The sequence below is a fragment of the Tachypleus tridentatus genome, chromosome 4 (genome assembly GCF_004210375.1).
Source record: "Tachypleus tridentatus isolate NWPU-2018 chromosome 4, ASM421037v1, whole genome shotgun sequence".
Lineage (NCBI taxonomy): Eukaryota > Metazoa > Arthropoda > Merostomata > Xiphosura > Limulidae > Tachypleus > Tachypleus tridentatus.
The window spans coordinates 10,421,542-10,444,294 of NC_134828.1; the positions used below are offsets into that span (position 1 = coordinate 10,421,542).

General features: G+C 34.5%; 1 pseudogene across 1 annotated transcript in view; it reads left to right on the forward strand.

Moving 5' to 3' along the window:
• The window catches only part of LOC143250014 (uncharacterized), a 105,379-nt pseudogene that overhangs the window by 32,775 nt on the left and 49,851 nt on the right, over positions 1 to 22,753 (forward strand). Inside the window, exons 9-11 of the transcript XR_013028074.1 lie at positions 8,937 to 9,119; positions 12,097 to 12,153; positions 20,051 to 20,119. The product of XR_013028074.1 is annotated as an uncharacterized LOC143250014 (transcript). The remainder of the gene's footprint in view (positions 1 to 8,936; positions 9,120 to 12,096; positions 12,154 to 20,050; positions 20,120 to 22,753) is intronic.

Here is a 22,753-nt window from a genome sequence, read left to right on the forward strand (position 1 = left end):
CTTTATTGTAAAGCTGTAGGCTTTCTCTTCAGGTAATCTGACTCTTGATGGATCAGAGTTGGTTGATTATATTTTTATTGTAAAGCTATAGGCTTTCTCTTTAGGTAATCTGACTCTTGATGGATTAGAGTTGGTTGATTATATCTCTATTGTAAAGCTGTAGGCTTTCTCTTTAGGTAATCTGACTCTTGATGGATTAGAGTTGGTTGATTATATCTTTATTGTGAAGCTGTACGCTTTCTCTTTAGGTAATCTGACTCTTGATGGATTAGAGTTGGTTGATTATATATTTACTGTAAAGCTATAGGCTTTCTCTTTAGGTAATTTGACTCTTGATGGATTACAGTTGGTTGATTATATCTTTATTTTAAAGCTATAGGCTTTCTCTCTAGGTAATCTGACTCTTGATGGATTAGAGTTGGTTGATTATATCTTTGGAAAGCTATAGGCTTTCTCTTTAGGTAATCTGACTCTTGATGGATTAGAGTTGGTTGATTATATCTTTATTGTAAAGCTATAGGCTTTTTCTTTAGGTAGTCTGACTCTTGATGGATTAGTGTTGGTTGATTATATCTTTATTGTGAAGCTATACGCTTTCTCTTTAGGTAATTTGACTCTTGATGGATTAGTGTTGGTTGATTATATCTTTATTGTAAAGCTATAGGCTTTCTCTTTAGGTAATCTGACTCTTGATGGATTAGAGTTGGTTGATTATATTTTTATTGTAAAGCTATAGGCTTTCTCTTTAGGTAATCTGACTCTTGATGGATTAGAGTTGGTTGATTATATCTCTATTGTAAAGATATAGGCTTTCTCTTTAGGTAATCTGACTCTTGATGGATTAGAGTTGGTTGATTATATCTCTATTGTAAAGCTGTAGGCTTTCTCTTTAGGTAATCTGACTCTTGATGGATTAGAGTTGGTTGATTATATCTTTATTGTGAAGCTGTACACTTTCTCTTTAGGTAATCTGACTCTTGATGGATTAGAGTTGGTTGATTATACATTTACTGTAAGGCTATAGGCTTTCTCTTTAGGTAATTTGACTCTTGATGGATTACAGTTGGTTGATTATATCTTTATTTTAAAGCTATAGGCTTTCTCTTTTAGGTAATCTGACTCTTGATGGATTAGAGTTGGTTGATTATATCTTTATTGGAAAGCTATAGGCTTTCTCTTTAGGTAATCTGACTCTTGATGGATTAGAGTTGATTGATTATATCTTTATTGTAAAGCTGTAGGCTTTCTCTTCAGGTAATCTGACTCTTGATGGATTAGAGTTGGTTGATTATATATTTACTGTAAAGCTATACGCTTTCTCTTTAGGTAATTTGACTCTTGATGGATTAGTGTTGGTTGATTATATCTTTATTGTAAAGCTATAGGCTTTCTCTTTAGGTAATCTGACTCTTGATGGATTAGAGTTGGTTGATTATATCTCTATTGTAAAGATATAGGCTTTCTCTTTAGGTAATCTGACTCTTGATGGATTAGAGTTGGTTGATTATATCTCTATTGTAAAGCTGTAGGCTTTCTCTTTAGGTAATCTGACTCTTGATGGATTAGAGTTGGTTGATTATATCTTTATTGTAAAGCTGTAGGCTTTCTCTTTAGGTAATCTGACTTTTGATGGATTAGTGTTGGTTGATTATATCTTTATTGTAAAGCTATATGCTTTCTCTTTAGGTAATCTGACTCTTGATGGATTAGAGTTGGTTGATTATATATTTACTGTAAAGCTATACGCTTTCTCTTTAGGTAATTTGACTCTTGATGGATTACAGTTGGTTGATTATATCTTTATTTTAAAGCTATAGGCTTTCTCTTTAGGTAATCTGATTCTTGATGGATTAGAGTTGGTTGATTATATCTTTATTGGAAAGCTATAGGCTTAATCTTTAGGTAATCTGACTCTTGATGGATTAGAGTTGATTGATTATATCTTTATTGTAAAGCTGTAGGCTTTCTCTTTAGGTAATCTGACTCTTGATGGATCAGAGTTGGTTGATTATATTTTATTGTAAAGCTATAGGCTTTCTCTTTAGGTAATCTGACTCTTGATGGATTAGAGTTGGTTGATTATATCTCTATTGTAAAGCTGTAGGCTTTCTCTTTAGGTAATCTGACTCTTGATGGATTAGAGTTGGTTGATTATATCTTTATTGTGAAGCTGTACGCTTTCTCTTTAGGTAATCTGACTCTTGATGGATTAGAGTTGGTTGATTATATATTTACTGTAAAGCTATAGGCTTTCTCTTTAGGTAATTTGACTCTTGATGGATTACAGTTGGTTGATTATATCTTTATTTTAAAGCTATAGGCTTTCTCTCTAGGTAATCTGACTCTTGATGGATTAGAGTTGGTTGATTATATCTTGGAAAGCTATAGGCTTTCTCTTTAGGTAATCTGACTCTTGATGGTTTAGAGTTGATTGATTATATCTTTATTGTAAAGCTGTAGGCTTTCTTCAGGTAATCTGACTCTTGATGGATTAGAGTTGGTTGATTATATTTTTATTGTAAACCTATACGCTTTCTCTTTAGGTAATCTGACTCTTGATGGATTAGAGTTGGTTGATTATATCTTTATTGTAAAGCTATAGGCTTTTTCTTTAGGTAGTCTGACTCTTGATGGATTAGTGTTGGTTGATTATATCTTTATTGTGAAGCTATACGCTTTCTCTTTAGGTAATTTGACTCTTGATGGATTAGTGTTGGTTGATTATATCTTTATTGTAAAGCTATAGGCTTTCTCTTTAGGTAATCTGACTCTTGATGGATTAGAGTTGGTTGATTATATTTTTATTGTAAAGCTATAGGCTTTCTCTTTAGGTAATCTGACTCTTGATGGATTAGAGTTGGTTGATTATATCTCTATTGTAAAGATATAGGCTTTCTCTTTAGGTAATCTGACTCTTGATGGATTAGAGTTGGTTGATTATATCTCTATTGTAAAGCTGTAGGCTTTCTCTTTTTAGGTAATCTGACTCTTGATGGATTAGAGTTGGTTGATTATATCTTTATTGTGAAGCTGTACACTTTCTCTTTAGGTAATCTGACTCTTGATGGATTAGAGTTGGTTGATTATACATTTACTGTAAGGCTATAGGCTTTCTCTTTAGGTAATTTGACTCTTGATGGATTACAGTTGGTTGATTATATCTTTATTTTAAAGCTATAGGCTTTCTCTTTAGGTAATTTGACTCTTGATGGATTACAGTTGGTTGATTATATCTTTATTTTAAAGCTATAGGCTTTCTCTTTAGGTAATCTGACTCTTGATGGATTAGTGTTGGTTGATTATATCTTTATTGGAAAGCTATAGGCTTTCTCTTTAGGTAATCTGACTCTTCATGGATTAGAGTTGGTTGATTATATCTTTATTGTGAAGCTGTAGGCTTTCTCTTTAGGTAATCTGACTCTCGATGGATTAGAGTTGGTTGATTATATATTTACTGTAAAGCTATAGGCTTTCTCTTTAGGTAATCTGACTCTTGATGGATTAGAGTTGGTTGATTATATCTTTATTTTAAAGCTATAGGCTTTCTCTTTAGGTAATCTGACTCTTGATGGATTAGAGTTGGTTGATTATATCTTTATTGGAAAGCTATAGGCTTTCTCTTTAGGTAATCTGACTCTTGATGGATCAGAGTTGGTTGATTATATTTTATTGTAAAGCTATACGCTTTCTCTTTAGGTAATCTGACTCTTGATGGATTAGAGTTGGTTGATTATATCTTTATTGTAAAGCTGCAGGCTTTCTCTTTAGGTAATCTGACTCTTGATGGATCAGAGTTGGTTGATTATATTTTTATTGTAAAGCTATACGCTTTCTCTTTGGTAATCTGACTCTTGATGGATTAGAGTTGGTTGATTATATCTCTATTGTAAAGATATAGGCTTTCTCTTTAGGTAATCTGACTCTTGATGGATTAGAGTTGGTTGATTATATCTCTATTGTAAAGCTGTAGGCTTTCTCTTTAGGTAATCTGACTCTTGATGGATTAGAGTTGGTTGATTATATCTTTATTGTAAAGCTGTAGGCTTTCTCTTTAGGTAATCTGACTTTTGATGGATTAGAGTTGGTTGATTATATCTTTATTGTAAAGCTATAGGCTTTCTCTTTAGGTAATCTGACTCTTGATGGATTAGAGTTGGTTGATTATATCTCTATTGTAAAGATATAGGCTTTCTCTTTAGGTAATCTGACTCTTGATGGATTAGAGTTGGTTGATTATATCTCTATTGTAAAGCTGTAGGCTTTCTCTTCAGGTAATCTGACTCTTGATGGATCAGAGTTGGTTGATTATATTTTTATTGTAAAGCTATACGCTTTCTCTTTAGGTAATCTGACTCTTGATGGATTAGAGTTGGTTGATTATATCTTTATTGTAAAGCTATAGGCTTTCTCTTTAGGTAGTCTGACTCTTGATGGATTAGTGTTGGTTGATTATATCTTTATTGTGAAGCTATACGCTTTCTCTTTAGGTAATTTGACTCTTGATGGATTAGTGTTGGTTGATTATATCTTTATTGTAAAGCTATAGGCTTTCTCTTTAGGTAATCTGACTCTTGATGGATTAGAGTTGGTTGATTATATCTCTATTGTAAAGATATAGGCTTTCTCTTTAGGTAATCTGACTCTTGATGGATTAGAGTTGGTTGATTATATCTCTATTGTAAAGCTGTAGGCTTTCTCTTTAGGTAATCTGACTCTTGATGGATTAGAGTTGGTTGATTATATCTCTATTGTAAAGCTATAGGCTTTCTCTTTAGTATTGTAAGACTTGATAGCTGTTTTCTACAGTGATATACTATCGCTTTGTTTTGGTGTTTTCGTATTTCTACTAACGTTTAATGGTTGGCTGCATTTCTTTTATTTTACATTCGCTTCTCAGAGTACTGTAGTTGAGCTTTCATTTTATTACTCATCGAAAGAAAAAACATTAACAAGAAGAAACCAATCCAAAGTTTCTCATTTATTTTATTATCTTTATTTTTGTAGATAAGAAACGCACTCGCTAAAATGGAAGCACAAAATCATTATGATACTCACTATCAGAAAAAAAAATATAGAAGGATATTTTCTTATGAATCCATTAGAATAACATTCGAGGTGAATTCGTGGTATTCTGCTCGTGCTTGTAAAATAGAGGATGTTATAGATGTGTTCTGGAATCCCTGAAGGAGCGTTCCCTGATATTTGTTTTTCTCCTTATAAGATGTATAATTTAACTAATTTTTAAAACAATTTCTTCTCAAATAAGCTAGAGAGATTTTTGGAAAGTTGTAGCTCAACCGTAAACATTCATAAAACAACTGTATTGTTAAAATGAATCAAACAGAAAATATATTTTGTCTTCGAAAGACATAACGGGAAAAGGGGAAATTCAGACGAGAAAGTTCTAGAAACTGGGATACTGCAGGCAAGGGAATCTTGATAGTTGTTACGTATTATAATTTATCTGGGACGAGTCTCTGATTTATTATGTCATATACGTTACGTATTACGATTTCAAACAGCCGGAAGTTTGATTTTCAATATGTATCGAATTTATGATGTTTGCTAACAAGATTGATACACAGTTTCCTTCCTTAACACAATTATATTTTAATATACAACAAAAATACAGTTTTAAGATGGTTTTTACAAATAGTTAATAAATATAATTATTTATGTACAAAAATTTACAAACTCACAAGCAATATTCAGTCTTATATCTAATCTGTAACTGATCAACGGGTCCAGGTCCACTAGGCACAAATTACTTTTATGTTGATACAGAGATAGCCATCACTTAACGGAAATGCTAGCTACCTCTATTCTTGAAGATATCTGATGTCCTCGTAGAAATACTAACGTCCGAACTGATTCATTGAAGTTCAACGATTCGAAGTTTATATCCGTTTCAGGTCAAATTCTGTGCTTTCCGATTAATAAGCGTAAAACACAGTTATAGCTTCTGAGGTTTATATTATACTGACTGTAACTGACAAAACAATAATATTCTATTACTATCTCTTCGCTAGCTCTATACCAATTACTCAAGATTCTCGAACGTTTAACAATGTTCGAAGACACACTAGTACTTTCGTAAACCTCATATTGTTGATTCTCGAGAACAAATTTAGAGAACAGGCGGTATTTGCGCAATACACATCCAACAATATACGCCACACGCATCAAAAACTATACTGAAACAAAAGTAAGTATTAAACTACATGTATAACACTAAATCTGTTACAGTAATGTGGAATGAGAAAGTAAAATAAAGCGAGATAAAGTTGATACTTAAATACCGTAACTATGTGGACAGTATAAAGTGGATACTTAAATACCGTAACTATGTGGACAGTATAAAGTTGATACTTAAATACCGTAACTATGTGGACAGTATAAAGTGGATACTTAAATACCGTAACTATGTGGACAGTATAAAGTGGATACTTAAATACCGTAACTATGTGGACAGTATAAAGTGGATACTTAAATACCGTAACTATGTGGACAGTATAAAGTGGATACTTAAATACCGTAACTATGTGGACAGTATAAAGTGGATACTTAAATACCGTAACTATGTGGACAGTATAAAGTGGATACTTAAATACCGTAACTATGTGGACAGTATAAAGTGGATACTTAAATACCGTAACTATGTGGACAGTATAAAGTGGATACTTAAATACCGTAACTATGTGGACAGTATAAAGTGGATACTTAAATACCGTAACTATGTGGACAGTATAAAGTTGATACTTAAATACCGTAACTATGTGGACAGTATAAAGTGGATACTTAAATACCGTAACTATGTGGACAGTATAAAGTGGATACTTAAATACCGTAACTATGTGGACAGTATAAAGTGGATACTTAAATACCGTAACTATGTGGACAGTATAAAGTTGATACTTAAATACCGTAACTATGTGGACAGTATAAAGTGGATACTTAAATACCGTAACTATGTGGACAGTATAAAGTGGATACTTAAATAATTGCACTATATGGTTGAGATAAAGTGGATACTTAAATAATTGCACTATATGGTTGAGATAAAGTGGATATTTAAATAATTGCAATATATGGTTGAGATAAAGTGGATATTTAAATAATTGCACTATATGGTTGAGAAACAGTGGATATTTAAATAATTGCAATATATGGTTGAGATAAAGTGGATATTTAAATAATTACAATATATGGTTGAGATGTTTCGTGAGTTTCCTTGACTACGTAAACGAGGCAAGGCCAATTCAAGATGGACTAATGTGGATTAAGACAAGACTGAATCTTAAATACCTGGACTATATGGACTATATAAACATGATAATCCCGATGTGCGAAATAAAGCTGATACCGGGACTATATATAAGAGAAAAGACTTATTCATGAACCTTCTAATTTATGCAGATAATATTACTCCACTTCCTGCATCTGCCGACTGTGCAAACAATATCACACTACTTCCTATACCGTCAGACTATACAAACAATATCACACTACTTCCTATACCGTCAGACTATACAAACAATATTACACTACTTCCTATACTGTCAGACTATACAAACAATATTACACTACTTCCTATACCGTCAGACTATACAAACAATATCACACTACTTCCTATACCGTCAGACTATACAAACAATATTACACTACTTCCTATACCATCAGACTATACAAACAATATTACACTACTTCCTATACCGTCAGACTATACAAATAATATTACACTACTTCCTATACCGTCAGACTATACAAACAATATCACACTACTTCCTATACCGTCGGACTATACAAACAATATCACACTACTTCCTATACCGTCGGACTATACAAATAATATTACACTACTTCCTATGCCGTCGGACTATACAAATAATATTACACTACTTCCTATACCGTCATACTATACAAACAATATTACACTACTTCCTATACTGTCGGACTATACAAACAATATTACACTACTTCCTATGCTGTCGGACTATACAAACAATATTACACTACTTCCTATACTGTCAGGACTATACAAACAATATGCACTGCTTCCTATACCGTCAGGCTATACAAACAATATCACACTACTTCCTATACCGTCAGGCTATACAAACAATATCACACTACTTCCTATACCGTCGGACTATACAAACAATATTACACTACTTCCTATACCGTCGGACTATACAAACAATATCACACTACTTCCTATGCCGTCGGACTATACAAACAATATTACACTACTTCCTATACCGTCATGCTATACAAACAATATTACACTACTTCCTATACTGTCAGACTATACAAACAATATTACACTACTTCCTATACTGTCAGACTATACAAACAATATTACACTACTTCCTATACCGTCAGGCTATACAAACAATATTACACTACTTCCTATACCGTCAGACTATACAAATAATATTACACTACTTTCTGTGCCTGCTGATTATACAAATAATATTACACTCCTTCCTGTGCCTGCTGATTATACAAATAATATTACACTGCTTCCTCTACCGTCTGACCTACGCAGATAAAATTACAATTATGTTTAGATCATGAGGACTTCATGAATCGAAACACAGGGAAAAGCAAAATATTACCGAAAGAGCAAAGACTAGAACAACCTTTGACCGAAGTGACTCCCAACTAAACAAACTGGCATTTATTTCAAGGGTTTCTTATAGACTCTAGAGGTTCAGTCGTAAAGTTAGTCGTGCGAGTTCCAACATACAACGTTATTACTTACGAAACACGCTATACAACGCTGGTATTTCAGACACACTCGTTTGAAGTATTAGTATTTCCTTTGTTTCACTGTATACTTCGTTATTCTAGTTTACATAGGTTCTATCCACTGTTATATGAAAAGAATCAGTTCTATTTCTGTATTTCCGGTGACAACGCTCTTTGTTCCACAGGTGTGGCGGCTGGATCTGGTAATGGTCATCCTCTTCAAAGCTATTCCTCTGGAAAGCACCGATGGAGAGCGGCTGGAGAAGTCGCCGGGTGTCTCCATTCTAGCCTTTGTGTCAACCCGTTCCATAGTAACGTGACCATCCGAGAACTTGACCTCTACCTGGCCAACTTCATATTCAGTCAAGGTAAAAGAAAGGTCACTGGTTTAAAAAACTAAACAACTGATAAAACCTAGAAGCGAATTTGAGCTTTAAGTGTTGATAAGTGAAATATGTGATATACTTAACGCTGCAGTTAGTCAAGTGGTTCTACCACATAACATTCACTTTAAATAAATAAGACTTCATCTGATTTCCTGAGAATAAATTAATTTATTTTAATCAAAATTCCCACTGTTTTTTTAAATGTTACAGCGCGCTATTTGTATTATATTTCTAGGGTTACATCGCGACCTTTTCACTATTTTTACAGTTACAGCTCGATCTCCCACTCTATGTTTAGTGTTACAGCTCTAACTTTGCACTATTTTTTAGAGTTACAACCCCAACATAACACTGTTTTTTAGAGTTACAGCTTCAGTATTACTCTAGAGTTACAACTCGATATTCCTACTATTTATAGTTACAGTTGAAACTACAATATTTTTTAGAGTTACAGCTCGAACTCTGCACTCTATTTTTAAGAGCTATATTTCCAAATTACCAATCTAAATTTAGAATTACTGTTCGCACTTTCCAATCAGTTTTAGGACTACGCTGATCAGCTAGATATATGAGGACGTACAATATTTAATTTTAGTCAAAAAACTCAATTTCGATTTCTTTCAGAAAACACACAAATTACCAAAGACGTCCTTGTCTGGAAAACTGGGTTAATGGCATGCACAAGTCAGCAGTTGTTCAATACGAACCAGTATTAAGGCTTAAGTTACACCTTTTTCTATTCTCTTAATCAGCGCTATTGAGTTTACAGTTCGACAGACGTCGCTTACTAAAGAATAAATGTCAGATGTTCTGAGATAAAAGAAGGGAAGAGATCACTTACTAACATTAACCAACGAAACAGCCTTTGGATGGTTCTCATTTGTTCCCAGCATCCCATGCGTAGAGAGAGCTTCTTTATTGACAAGGACTCCGTTTTTATCATATTTGTTCTCAACTCCCGCTGTTTGACCACTTCCTGGTCCTATCTAAATGATATTTTCTTGTCGTTGTCTTCTGTCCCTGCTCATGACGTAAGCCTAATGGTTTAGGACTAACAACACGCTGACAATATTTTTCTTTCCTTCGTCTTAGATTATTTTTATTTTTCTTATGAGCTGCTTCAACTGTTTTTCTTTCGTTTAGCACTTTTTATCAACTTCCACATCCTAGAAGAAGGTTAAAGAAAAGGATTAGGATATACGAATTGGTTACGAAAAAGAAAAAAAAAGACCCCAAAATTCCTTAGCCACTGTTTTTCCATCCGTAAAAGCTCATGCTGACATATCCACACGTGTATATCATAGTTAATAGAAGCTATCTTATAAAAGATTTGGTCTTCAAAAACACTGGGATCTTCAAATCCTCGTAGATCAAATTAGTCATTTTGTAACGAACTTTCTGTATGTACTGTAATTATATTAAAATAAAGTATGGTAGAGAGATAATTCATTAAAACTCGTTATGATGCTGCTCTGTCTTCATTGCAAAACTTAACGTTTGTGAATACACCAGATGAACCACCTGAGAACTTAAGTAACACCTGATTCACAAGCCAGATTATCACTCAAGTAACACATGACACACTAGCATGTAGGACCTGATACACTAGCCACCTGACTGCTTTAGTAACACATGATTAACTGTTCACCTAGGTACTACAGAAGGACCTGATACACCAGCCACCTGACTACTTTAGTAACACATGATTAACTAGTCACCTAGGTACTACAGAAGGACCTGATACACTAGCCACCTGACTACTTTAGTAACACACGATTAACTAGTCACCTAGGTACTACAGAAGGACCTGATACACTAGCCACCTGACTACTTTAGAAACACATAATTAACTAGTCACCTGGGTACTACAGAAGGACCTGATACACTAGCCACCTGACTACTTTAGTAACACATGCCAACTAGTCACTGGGTACTACAGAAGGACCTGATACACTAGCCACCTGACTACTTTAGTAACACATACTTAACTAGTCACCTAGGTACTACAGAAGGACCTGATACACTAGCCACCTGACTACTTTGGTAACACATAATTAACTAGTCACCTGGGTACTACTGAAGGACCTGATACACTAGCCACCTGACTACTTTGGTAACACATACTTAACTAGTCACCTAGGTACTACAGAAGGACCTGATACACTAGCCACCTGACTACTTTAGTAACACATGATTAACTACTCACCTAGGTACTACAGAAGGACCTGATACACTAGCCACCTGACTACTTTGGTAACACTTAATTAACTAGTCACCTAGGTACTACAGAAGGACCTGATACACTAGCCACTTGACTACTTTAGTAACACATAATTAACTAGTCACCTAGGTACTATTAAAGGACCTGATACACTAGCCAACTAAGAATGTAGTAAAGAATGATTAACTCACCACCTGAATAGTAAGTAATAGTCTAATACAATAGACACCTGAGTACTCTGGTAACACTTTGTTCAACAGTCGCTTCATACCATAGTAACGCCTGATTCACTACCCACTTAATACTGTAATAACACATTGTTCACTAACCACCTTATTATTCCAGTAGGATCTGAATTGTTAACCATCTAGGTTCACTGATGGAACCTGACTTATTAACCACCTAAGTGTTGTTGTAGGACGGTAAATACCAGCCAGTTGACTCCTCTGGTTGTTTGTTTGTTTTATGACATAAAGCTACACAAAGGGCTATCTGTGCTCTGCTCACCCCGCGTATCGAAACTCGGTTTCTAGTAGTACAAGTCCTCAGACATGCCGCTGTTTCACGGGGGCAGTCTCTGGCTGGACGTGACTTATTGACCATCTGAGTATTCTAGCATGACCTAAAGTTTTTATTTTCGTTACCATGACCACTTCAGTATAGTAAGAGGGCCTGTAATTTGTATCATTTTTTCAACTGTGTTTTCGTATTAAAATTCTGTTTTGTTTTACTTTCAAGAATCCCTGCGAGGCTACAGTGAACCAGGACGTGAGAACGACAAATACGAAGAAAGAGGTAACAATAGGACCTTTTCTATATAAATATTAACTCTCTCGTCACAATAGTTTTAACGACAAATACGAAGAAAGAGGTAACAATAGGACCTTTTCTATATAAATATTAACTCTGTCGTCACAATAGTTTTAACGACAAATACGAAGAAAGAGGTAACAATAGGACCTTTTCTATATAAATATTAACTCTCTCGTCACAATAGTTTTAACGACAAATACGAAGAAAGAGGTAACAATAGGACCTTTTCTATATAAATATTAACTCTGTCGTCACAATAGTTTTAACGACAAATACGAAGAAAGAGGTAACAATAGGACCTTTTCTATATAAATATTAACTCTGTCGTCACAATAGTTTTAACGACAAATACGAAGAAAGAGGTAACAATAGGACCTTTTCTATATAAATATTAACTCTCTCGTCACAATAGTTTTAACGACAAATACGAAGAAAGAGGTAACAATAGGACCTTTTCTATATAAATATTAACTCTGTCGTCACAATAGTTTTAACGACAAATACGAAGAAAGAGGTAACAATAGGACCTTTTCTATATAAATATTAACTCTGTCGTCACAATAGTTTTAACGACAAATACGAAGAAAGAGGTAACAATGGGACCTTTTCTATATAAATATTAACTCTCTCGTCACAATAGTTTTAACGACAAATACGAAGAAAGAGGTAACAATAGGACCTTTTCTATATAAATATTAACTCTGTCGTCACAATAGTTTTAACGACAAATACGAAGAAAGAGGTAACAATAGGACCTTTTCTATATAAATATTAACTCTGTCGTCACAATAGTTTTAACGACAAATACGAAGAAAGAGGTAACAATAGGACCTTTTCTATATAAATATTAACTCTCTCGTCACAATAGTTTTAACGACAAATACGAAGAAAGAGGTAACAATAGGACCTTTTCTATATAAATATTAACTCTGTCGTCACAATAGTTTTAACGACAAATACGAAGAAAGAGGTAACAATAGGACCTTTTCTATATAAATATTAACTCTGTCGTCACAATAGTTTTAACGACAAATATGAAGAAAGAAGTAACAATGGGACCTTTTCTATATAAATATTAACTCTGTCGTCACAATAGTTTTATAATTAAAAGTGTTTATTGTTGGTTTTGAAAGAAACGTTGGTAAGTTATACACAAAGTATGTTAAGTAAACAACTTAATTTAACTCACCAAGTTAACTTCTGTAAAAGTGAAACTGCGAATTTAATCGCTTGTGACAATTGTAAACGTTTGACACTAGGAAGATTTAGTATTCCAAAACATAACAAAACGTGGCAAGACAAACAGACGTGCAGGAACATTTCAGATAGGGTATAAAACTAGTAGGTGTTGGAGTAGTTCATAACACAATGAAGTTCTTTAGTTAGTGTACGGGTTAACGAAATGTTTTAGGTATGTATATGACAATGGAATTTTTCAGCTAGAGTAATAGGCAAGGAAACGTTTCAAGTAGTGTATAACACTACATCAAGTGGTAATGTGTAATATAACGAAACGTTTTAAGTAGTGCATAAGACTACATCAAGTGGTAGTGTGTAATATAACGAAACGTTTTAAGTAGTGCATAAGACTACATCAAGTGGTAGTGTGTTAAACAACGGAATTTCAAGTAGTGTACAAGACAACATCAAATGGTAGTATGTAAAACAACGGAACGTTTTAAGTAGTGCATAAGACTTCATCAAGTGGTAGTGTGTTAAACAACGGAACGTTTCAAGTAGTGTACAAGACAATATCAAATGGTAGTATGTAAAACAATGGAACGTTTCAAGTAGTGTACAAGACAACATCAAATGGTAGTATGTAAAACAACGGAATGTTTCAAGTAGTGTATAAGACAACATCAAATGGTAGTACGTAAAACAACGGAACGTTTCAAGTAGTGTATAAGACAACATCAGATGGTAGTATGTAAGACAACGGAACGTTTCAAGTAGTGTATAAGACTACATCAAGTGGTAGTGTGTAATATAACGAAACGTTTTAAGTAGTGCATAAGACTACATCAAGTGGTAGTGTGTAATATAACGAAACGTTTTAAGTAGTGCATAAGACTACATCAAGTGGTAGTGTGTAATATAACGGAACATTTTAAGTAGTGCATAAGACTACATCAAGTGGTAGTGTGTAATATAACGGAACATTTCCAGTAGTGTACAAGACAACATCAAATAGTAGTATGTAAAACAACGGAACGTTTTAAGTAGTGCATAAGACTACATCAAGTGGTAGTGTGTAATATAACGAAACGTTTTAAGTAGTGCATAAGACTACATCAAGTGGTAGTGTGTAATATAACGGAACATTTTAAGTAGTGCATAAGACTACATCAAGTGGTAGTGTGTAATATAACGAAACGTTTTAAGTAGTGCATAAGACTACATCAAGTGGTAGTGTGTAACATAACGAAACGTTTCAAGTAGTGTACAAGACAACATCAAATGGTAGTATGTAAAACAACGGAACGTTTCAAGTAGTGTATAAGACAACATCAGATGGTAGTATGTAAGACAACGGATCGTTTCAAGTAGTGTACAAGACAACATCAGATGGTAGTACGTAAAACAACGGAACGTTTCAAGTAGTGTACAAGACAACATCAGATGGTAGTATGTAAGACAACGGAACGTTTCAAGTAGTGTATAAGACAACATCAGATGGTAGTATGTAAGACAACGGAACGTTTCAAGTAGTGTACAAGACAACATCAGATGGTAGTATGTAAGACAACGAAACGTTTCAAGTAGTGTACAAGACAACATCAGATGGTAGTATGTAAGACAACGGAACGTTTCAAGTAGTGTATAAGACAACATCAGATGGTAGTATGTAAGACAACGGAACGTTTCAAGTAGTGTACAAGACAACATCAGATGGTAGTATGTAAGACAACGAAACGTTTCAAGTAGTGTACAAGACAACATCAAATGGTAGTATGTAAGACAACGGAACGTTTCAAGTAGTGTATAAGACAACATCAGATGGTAGTATGTAAGACAACGGAACGTTTCAAGTAGTGTACAAGACAACATCAGATGGTAGTACGTAAAACAACGGAACGTTTCAAGTAGTGTATAAGACTACATCAAGTGGTAGTGTGTAAAACAAGTTGTCAGGTAGCTCATATTACTGACATGAAGATTTACCCTCTTCAATCAAATATGTAATTTATATTGAGACGCTCAAAAATGATATACAAATATCCCTGACTCGACTAAATTTCATCTAACGATATTATAATTTAGGAAATGTGTTTCTATATGGAGGCTAAGCCACATGCAACCTTGTACTGACTCTAGAATTCACTCTTCTCAGAATTAGAATTTGTTGTTGTTGTTTTCGCAGCCATATTTCCCGCTATGACAAGTGGATCTATACAATGTTGAAGGCCTTGAAAAGTTGAATATATCGTCCACATAAGCACGTGAAAATACAGTATTGGTCCCTTCCTGTTTGGCAAAATCTCAACGTTTATGTGAAGCAGCGAGTGCACCTGGATATAACACTAGTTGGGGCTTAGTAAAGACCTTGAAATAATTTGTAGTTATTACACACTGGTATGTGGGTGTAGAAATTCACTGCTTTTGAAACACCCTTACATTACTACTGATGCAACTTTTATGCTCTTTGTTTAAAGGAATGAAACTCCAATCGATTGGTTGTGTACACTGATGTCTGCGTCATATTCTTGGTCTGCTAATCTATTTACTTAAGCCTATTTCAGTTTAGACAGAGCTAGTAAAATAATTGTTCTTAAAATGTGTAAAACAAACCTCGACACAAATTCTACCGTAGACGAGATTCCAGATTGGTAGAGTGAGAACTGATGACGATGCATGACGTCATCAGAGATAATGAATACGCCTTGTTTTCATTTGTTGTTTTTTTTATTTTTTCAATGTCAGTATAAAGATTGTTCCATTGTTATTTAAATTGTTTTCTGTGAAACTCAATAAACACAGGAAAGACTTTTCATTAACATTTTCCACTGCCACGTTTATAGAAATAGAACGTTTTAATTGTTAGATATCCATTAATTTAACCATTTTATAATTAATTTACAATATATCTTTATTTAAGTGTATTCGTGTTATCTGTAATGAATGTTATTGCGGCTTACAAATCGTCGTTTGTTAAGTTGCTGCTACTGCCCTCTGTTGACTTAACAGTAAAACTCAAGACTTATGGTGTTAAAAACCTCGTTTCGATACCTATGGTGGTCATGGTAAACGAACAGTATTTTTCTACTGATAGAACATAATGGTCCGTAACCCTTCTTTATACCACACACTACCAATGAAAATGAGACCTCAGAACCAGCGGCGACCCCTGACGCACACATAATAGATTAATCGTGATTTATATTAATAAAACAGTAAATTAAAATCAACATACGCTAACTTTCGTTTTAGCGTCTCTCACACATGAGTGACGCAATATGTTGTCACACTTATGTGATTCACATTTAAATTTGTAAGTCATTAGTTGAGTCTGATTCGTAAGGCTTAAGCTTTTGTTATAGTTTTAAAATAATGTTTAGGCAGAAAAACATTTACTTGTATACACTTGTATTGCATGACAATAGTAAAAGAAATTATATGTATCTATGTATGTATGTTACGAAACAAACATTTGAATTGTTAATCTTTGTCTAAATTTTTTTTCAACTGAGTTACTTATTAAAAGATAAAATGTTAGAACAAAAACAACGTGTGACGTGGTCCTGGAAGTCAGATTAGTATTTGGTATAAAAAATAAATTTAGGTCAAAGCGAAATTACATAAATATAACCTTGGGAGTGGACAAGTTAAGATTGTTGGTTAGTGGAACACTGCGATTGCTTACCATTTTGAGAATCGGTGTTTTGTCTCTCTTGTAATGTTTTTCAAAGATTCTCACGTATTTCCTGGTTTGGGACAACTGTGCCAGCATAATGCACTTCCCTAAACAAGTATATTCACGAAATGTTTCTAGATTTCCTTTTAACCGAATATCGAAAGAATGTAAACATGTACTGATCCTTTTACGCAGTTAAATCTTGCATATGTCGAAAGTTAGAAACTCGTAATACTTTGTATGCTTGAAGAGGGGCGAAACCGTCTGACGAGGTGGCACAAACACTTGTACAAATTGGTATAAATTAGATTTTTTTCCCTTTTACCTCCCGATAAACGTCATTTCAAATGGTCACTGATGTGTACAACGTTGAATACTGGTAAAATACGGTAAAGTTTTCTCTTTTCAGTAGTACATCAAAATTCCTCTTTTCTGCTTTGATGAATATAGAATTATTTCCGTCTTGATGTTATGTGAACATTTCAGAAGAATACTTTTCTCAGCCCCAGCAACCAATCTAACTGCTATAGAATAAAGCAGTCCAACCGACATGTGAAATATTTTGTTTATTTGTTCACTTGTGACGGCCCAGCATGGCCAGGTGGTTAAGGCGTTCAACTAATAATCTAGTCTTACACTGATGAATTAGGGACGGCTAGCGCAGATAGCCCTCGAGTAGCTTTGCGCGAAATTAAAAAAAAAACGAAAACAAACCAAAACTGACAACTTCCGATTAAATACGAAGAAGGCACTTGATGCTAATGTTGTTCACTGTAGTTCGAATATTATGAACCTTTTTTTTTAGGTATTAACGCCGATGGTGGAACCTAAGGAAATTCCGAAACGTTCATATTCAACATGTTTATTGATACTAACATCTTTTAAAATCTATCATGAAACGTCATTTTCCACTGATGAATCAGTTACAACTTTAAATGCAAGATTTATAATTTTTTAAAAATTAATTATGAGAGTATTAATTTTTTTTGCATGTCTCACAAGATTTAGTATCATATTATTCTGGTTATAAAGTGTGTTTTATGTATTTCTCCCCAGGTGTCAATGTCCTTTGTTTTTAAATTTTGCGTAAAGCTACACGAGGGCTATCTGCGACAGCTGTCCCTAATTTAGCAGTGCAAAACTAGAGAGAAGGCAGCTAGTCATCACCACCTACCGCCAACTCTTGGGCTACCCTTTTACGAACGAATAGTGAGATTGATCGTAACATTATAATGCCCTCAAAGCTGAAAGGGCGGGCATGTTTTGTGTGTTTATTTGTTTATTAATTTCGCGCAAAGCTACTTAAGGGCAATCTGCGCTAGCCGTCCCTAATTTAGCAGTGTAAGACTACAGGGAAGACAGCTAGTCATCACCACCTACCGCCAACTCTTGGGCTACCCTTTTACGAACGAACAGTGAGATTGATCGTCACATTATAATGCCCTCAAAGCTGAAAGGGCAGGCATGTTTTGTGTGTTTATTTGTTTATTAATTTCGCGCAAAGCTACTTAAGGGCTATCTGCGCTAGCCGTCCCTAATTTAGCAGTGTAAGACTACAGGAAAGGCAGCTAGTCTTCACCACCAACCGCTAACTCTTCGGCTACTCTTTTACCACAGAATAGTGGAATTAACCCTCACATATTTTTAGCATTGCTAAGTCCGCAAACTTACTGCTAAGCCACAGTTTAAACGTAAAGTGATAGTTACTTCTATATTTATTTTAACACCTACCACTCGAGTCAGTTTTGGCCTTGATGTGGACCAGAAAAGGAGGGTCATTCTGGAAAGGTTTGGGTTGTTTTGATTCCACAAAATGAAGACATTTGGCAATATTTTCGAGGCGTCTTGTGAGTGGACTCGTGACCTGACCCGAGTGGAAGGAACCAACATGGAGAAGTTAAGTTTTTAAAGTAAAACAATGTAGAAGTGAGGCATGCTTGACATGTTCAAGATATCGTTGTGAAAGTGATGGTTTTACCGTAGCGATTAAATTAAAATGTGGCTCCAGATTGGATAAGAGAAGACAAAAATAAGTCATCTAGCATTAGTCTCGAGGTCTAGGTCATTGGACCAGACCCTTGGTTGAACCCATGACCTGTCCCGAGACCACGAGATCCAACATGTAGATGTAAATAAATTTAAACGATGAAGCAATGAAACATGTTTGAAATAATGTGATCTAGAATGTGATGGTTTAACTGTAGAACGCCAAGGTCGGATGAGGGAAGACATTATTCGAAGATATCCCAATCAATTTGACATACCACGTGAATAGAAGATTCACCAATTGATTAGTACATTGACAGCAAAACATCACCAACAGGTACAATCGTATTGTTATTTTTAAAAGAGAGGATTGGATTAATATATAAGGCATCAGTAGTTTCGATATTTTGTGAAACTAATAACACAGTAAAACCCAAAGATGTACTGTTGAAGTTGAAGTACACACACGATGCATTAAAGAGGACTTTCATGTCGATTATCAAATTCAAAATATCATTTCCAGAATGAAGAGTAAATAAAATAAAAATGGTATAATGCCCAGTATGGTATCACCATAGTGTAATCCAGATGGATGTCACTATGTCATTTAATTTGGGTTTTTGCTCTGGGAGTTGTGCTTCGCATCATTCGTCGAGATCTATCTAAGTAAACCTAAATCACCGGTTTCTGGAACGACCCCCTGTTGACCACCCTGGGCTGAATCATGTGTCATATCTTTCGATTTATTTTATTTAGAAGGAATATAAGATGATAATTTTGCAGTTTATTTTAACTTAAACTTCACACGATAACTGTGTTAGAGATTAAATTCTGAGATACGAAGTTAGCGACAGGATCACATACAAAAGTTGTAATGGTTTCCAAACGAGACTCATTTGAAAACTGTATTTTTAGCGATTATTTTGTTTAAGTATGAAGTGACGTGTTTTGTGTTTACTTGATAAATCTCGTGCTTTATTTAATTTACTGTAATATTTAAAGTGTCCATCCTTGAAACCGATGGAACTTCTTTTACAGACACCTGTATGAATACGGTCGTTGCAACAGGAGTTTTTTCGTCTCTTGAGTTACATGCGTTGTCCAAAGGTACGTTCATGTTAATACTCTGTGTATTTAAGACAGGGCAAGTATTATAATTTTGTGTAACTTCATAATGCCATCGGTCATATGTATTCAACAGATACTGCAGTAATCTTACAAAAAAAAGTAATTAAAATCACATCTGTGGGCAGAAGAAAGCGTCCCAAAGTAAATATTTATGATAACAGGAGGAAGGCGTCCCAAAGTAAATATTTATGATAACAGGAGGAAGGCGTCCCAAAATGAAGATTTATGATAACAGAAGGAAGGCGTCCCAAAATAAAGATTTATGATAACAGAAGGAAGGCGTCCCAAAACGAAGACTTATTATAACAGGAGAAAAGCGTCCCAAATTGAAGTATTATGATAACAGAAGGAAGGTGTCCCAAGATTTATTATAACAGGAGGAAAGCGTCCCAAATTGAAGATTTATGATAACAGAAGGAAGGTGTCCCAAAATAAAGATTTATGATAAATGGATGAAGTAAAGATTTATGGTAACAGGAGGGGGGCGTCACAAATTGAAGATTCATGATAACAAGGGGAAAGCGTCCTAGAATGAAGATTTTTGATAACAGGAGGAAAGCGTTCCAAAGTAAAGACTTATGATAAGTAGATCTAAGTAAGAGGAAGGCGTCGAAAGATGAATATGTCATAAATGATGTCTCTTTCTCACTCTTAGGGTTAATGAATCAAGACAGTGAATCCTAGGGTTCCAGGTTCGCGACCTGTTGTCCCAAACTCCTCCGCACTTTGTGGTCATAGCTAGTGTATAGGAATAGTGGTCAAACTATCACAGAAGAGTCGGCGATGGTCCAGTTGAGTAGTCTCTCAGCTCAAGATTAGTAACTACTAGAACGGACAGTCTATGTAGAGCTTTACGGAAATTACGAAACAAAATATGAAAATTATACGTGCTCCTAACTTATACATTGAAAACAAAAGTTGGTTCGATATTTTTGAATGTTAACAACGACTGGTTTTACAATCGGTGAACCATTGTTGTCACACCAGTATCATTATAATAATTAACAGGTATCGAACTTCAGAAGATGTTAGATAGAATGTGTCTCAACTGTCGTGACGAATATTGGAAAGCGTGGTGAAGTGTAGATAGGTAAAGAAAGACAAACATATGGCTAAACCAAATGAGACTGTTTTAGTAAGGTATAATGTATAGATAGTGTAACAGTGCTAAGATAAGAGTGCGGTGTGTTTTACATAGTGTAACAGTGTTTATATCAGATACAGTTTGTTTTACATAGTATTACAGTGTTGAAATCACAGTACGGTGAGGTTTATGTAGTCTAGTCGTGTGTACCAACATTATGGTAAGGGTGCATATTAGTCATCATTCAACGAATATTATATTTGACAACCAGATACTGGTGACGGGTACCAAAAATTAGTGAATGGGTCTAAGTAAATATAACGACAGTTGGGTTAAACAACTTCGGTGTTTGTTTTGGTTAGTAATGTAAGAAGACCAATACAGATGTTATCTGTGTACTTCATTAAGACCAATATTGATGTTATCTGTGTACTTCATTAAGACTAATACTGATGTTATCTGTGTACTTCATTAAGACCAATACTGATGTTATCTGTGTACTTCATTAAGACCAATATTGATGTTTTCTGTGTACTTCATTAAGACCAATACTGATATTATCTGTGTACTTCATTAAGACCAATATTGATGTTATCTGTGTACTTCATTAAGACCAATACTGATGTTATCTGTGTACTTCATTAAGACCAATACTGATGTTATCTGTGTACTTCATTAAGACTAATACTGATGTTATCTGTGTACTTCATTAAGACCAATACTGATATTATCTGTGTACTTCATTAAGACCAATACTGATGTTATCTGTGTACTTCATTAAGACCAATACAGATGTTATCTGTGTACTTCATCAAGACCAGTATTGATGTTATCTGTGTACTTCATCAAGACCAGTACTGATATTATCTGTGTACTTCATTAAGACCAGTACTGATGTTATCTGTGTACTTCATTAAGACCAGTATTGATGTTATCTGTGTACTTCATTAAGACCAATACTGATGTTATCTGTGTACTTAATTAATCGTGTGTAATTTTATACTTTAACTACGTCTCGAATAGTTACCAAAACGGTAGCACTTCCATCGTAAAACTTTCACCCAAGTTGATTAGAATTGTGATTTTTGACCACATTGTATTCTATTCTCCAGTAATAAATATATTTTAAAGTACATCCTGAGAAACGTTGCGGTTTATGACAAGGCCACACATCATGGGGAACATAAGCATACGAACTGCTCTTAAAGAAGTTGTTAAAGGAAACGAGCGCAGCCGTTGTAGACGATGAGGCCTAGCTATTCAGGCTTTTACAAGGAAGCAAGTTTGTCGCTGGCCTTTTAAAACCCGAAATGTCTCTTATCCAGTTTAATGATCGGAACTTCTAATATCCTAACACATCGCCTGAAACAACATTAGTTATGCGTGTACGTGATATCAACAGAGCTTTTGAAAAATCTTTTCAAATAATATATTTAGCCGTATAGCTCAGACTAAATCTGTCGACATGAACAGATTTAAACAATGACATCGTTTTTTATTGTTTATTGTGAATTAGAGAAGTTCTAAAA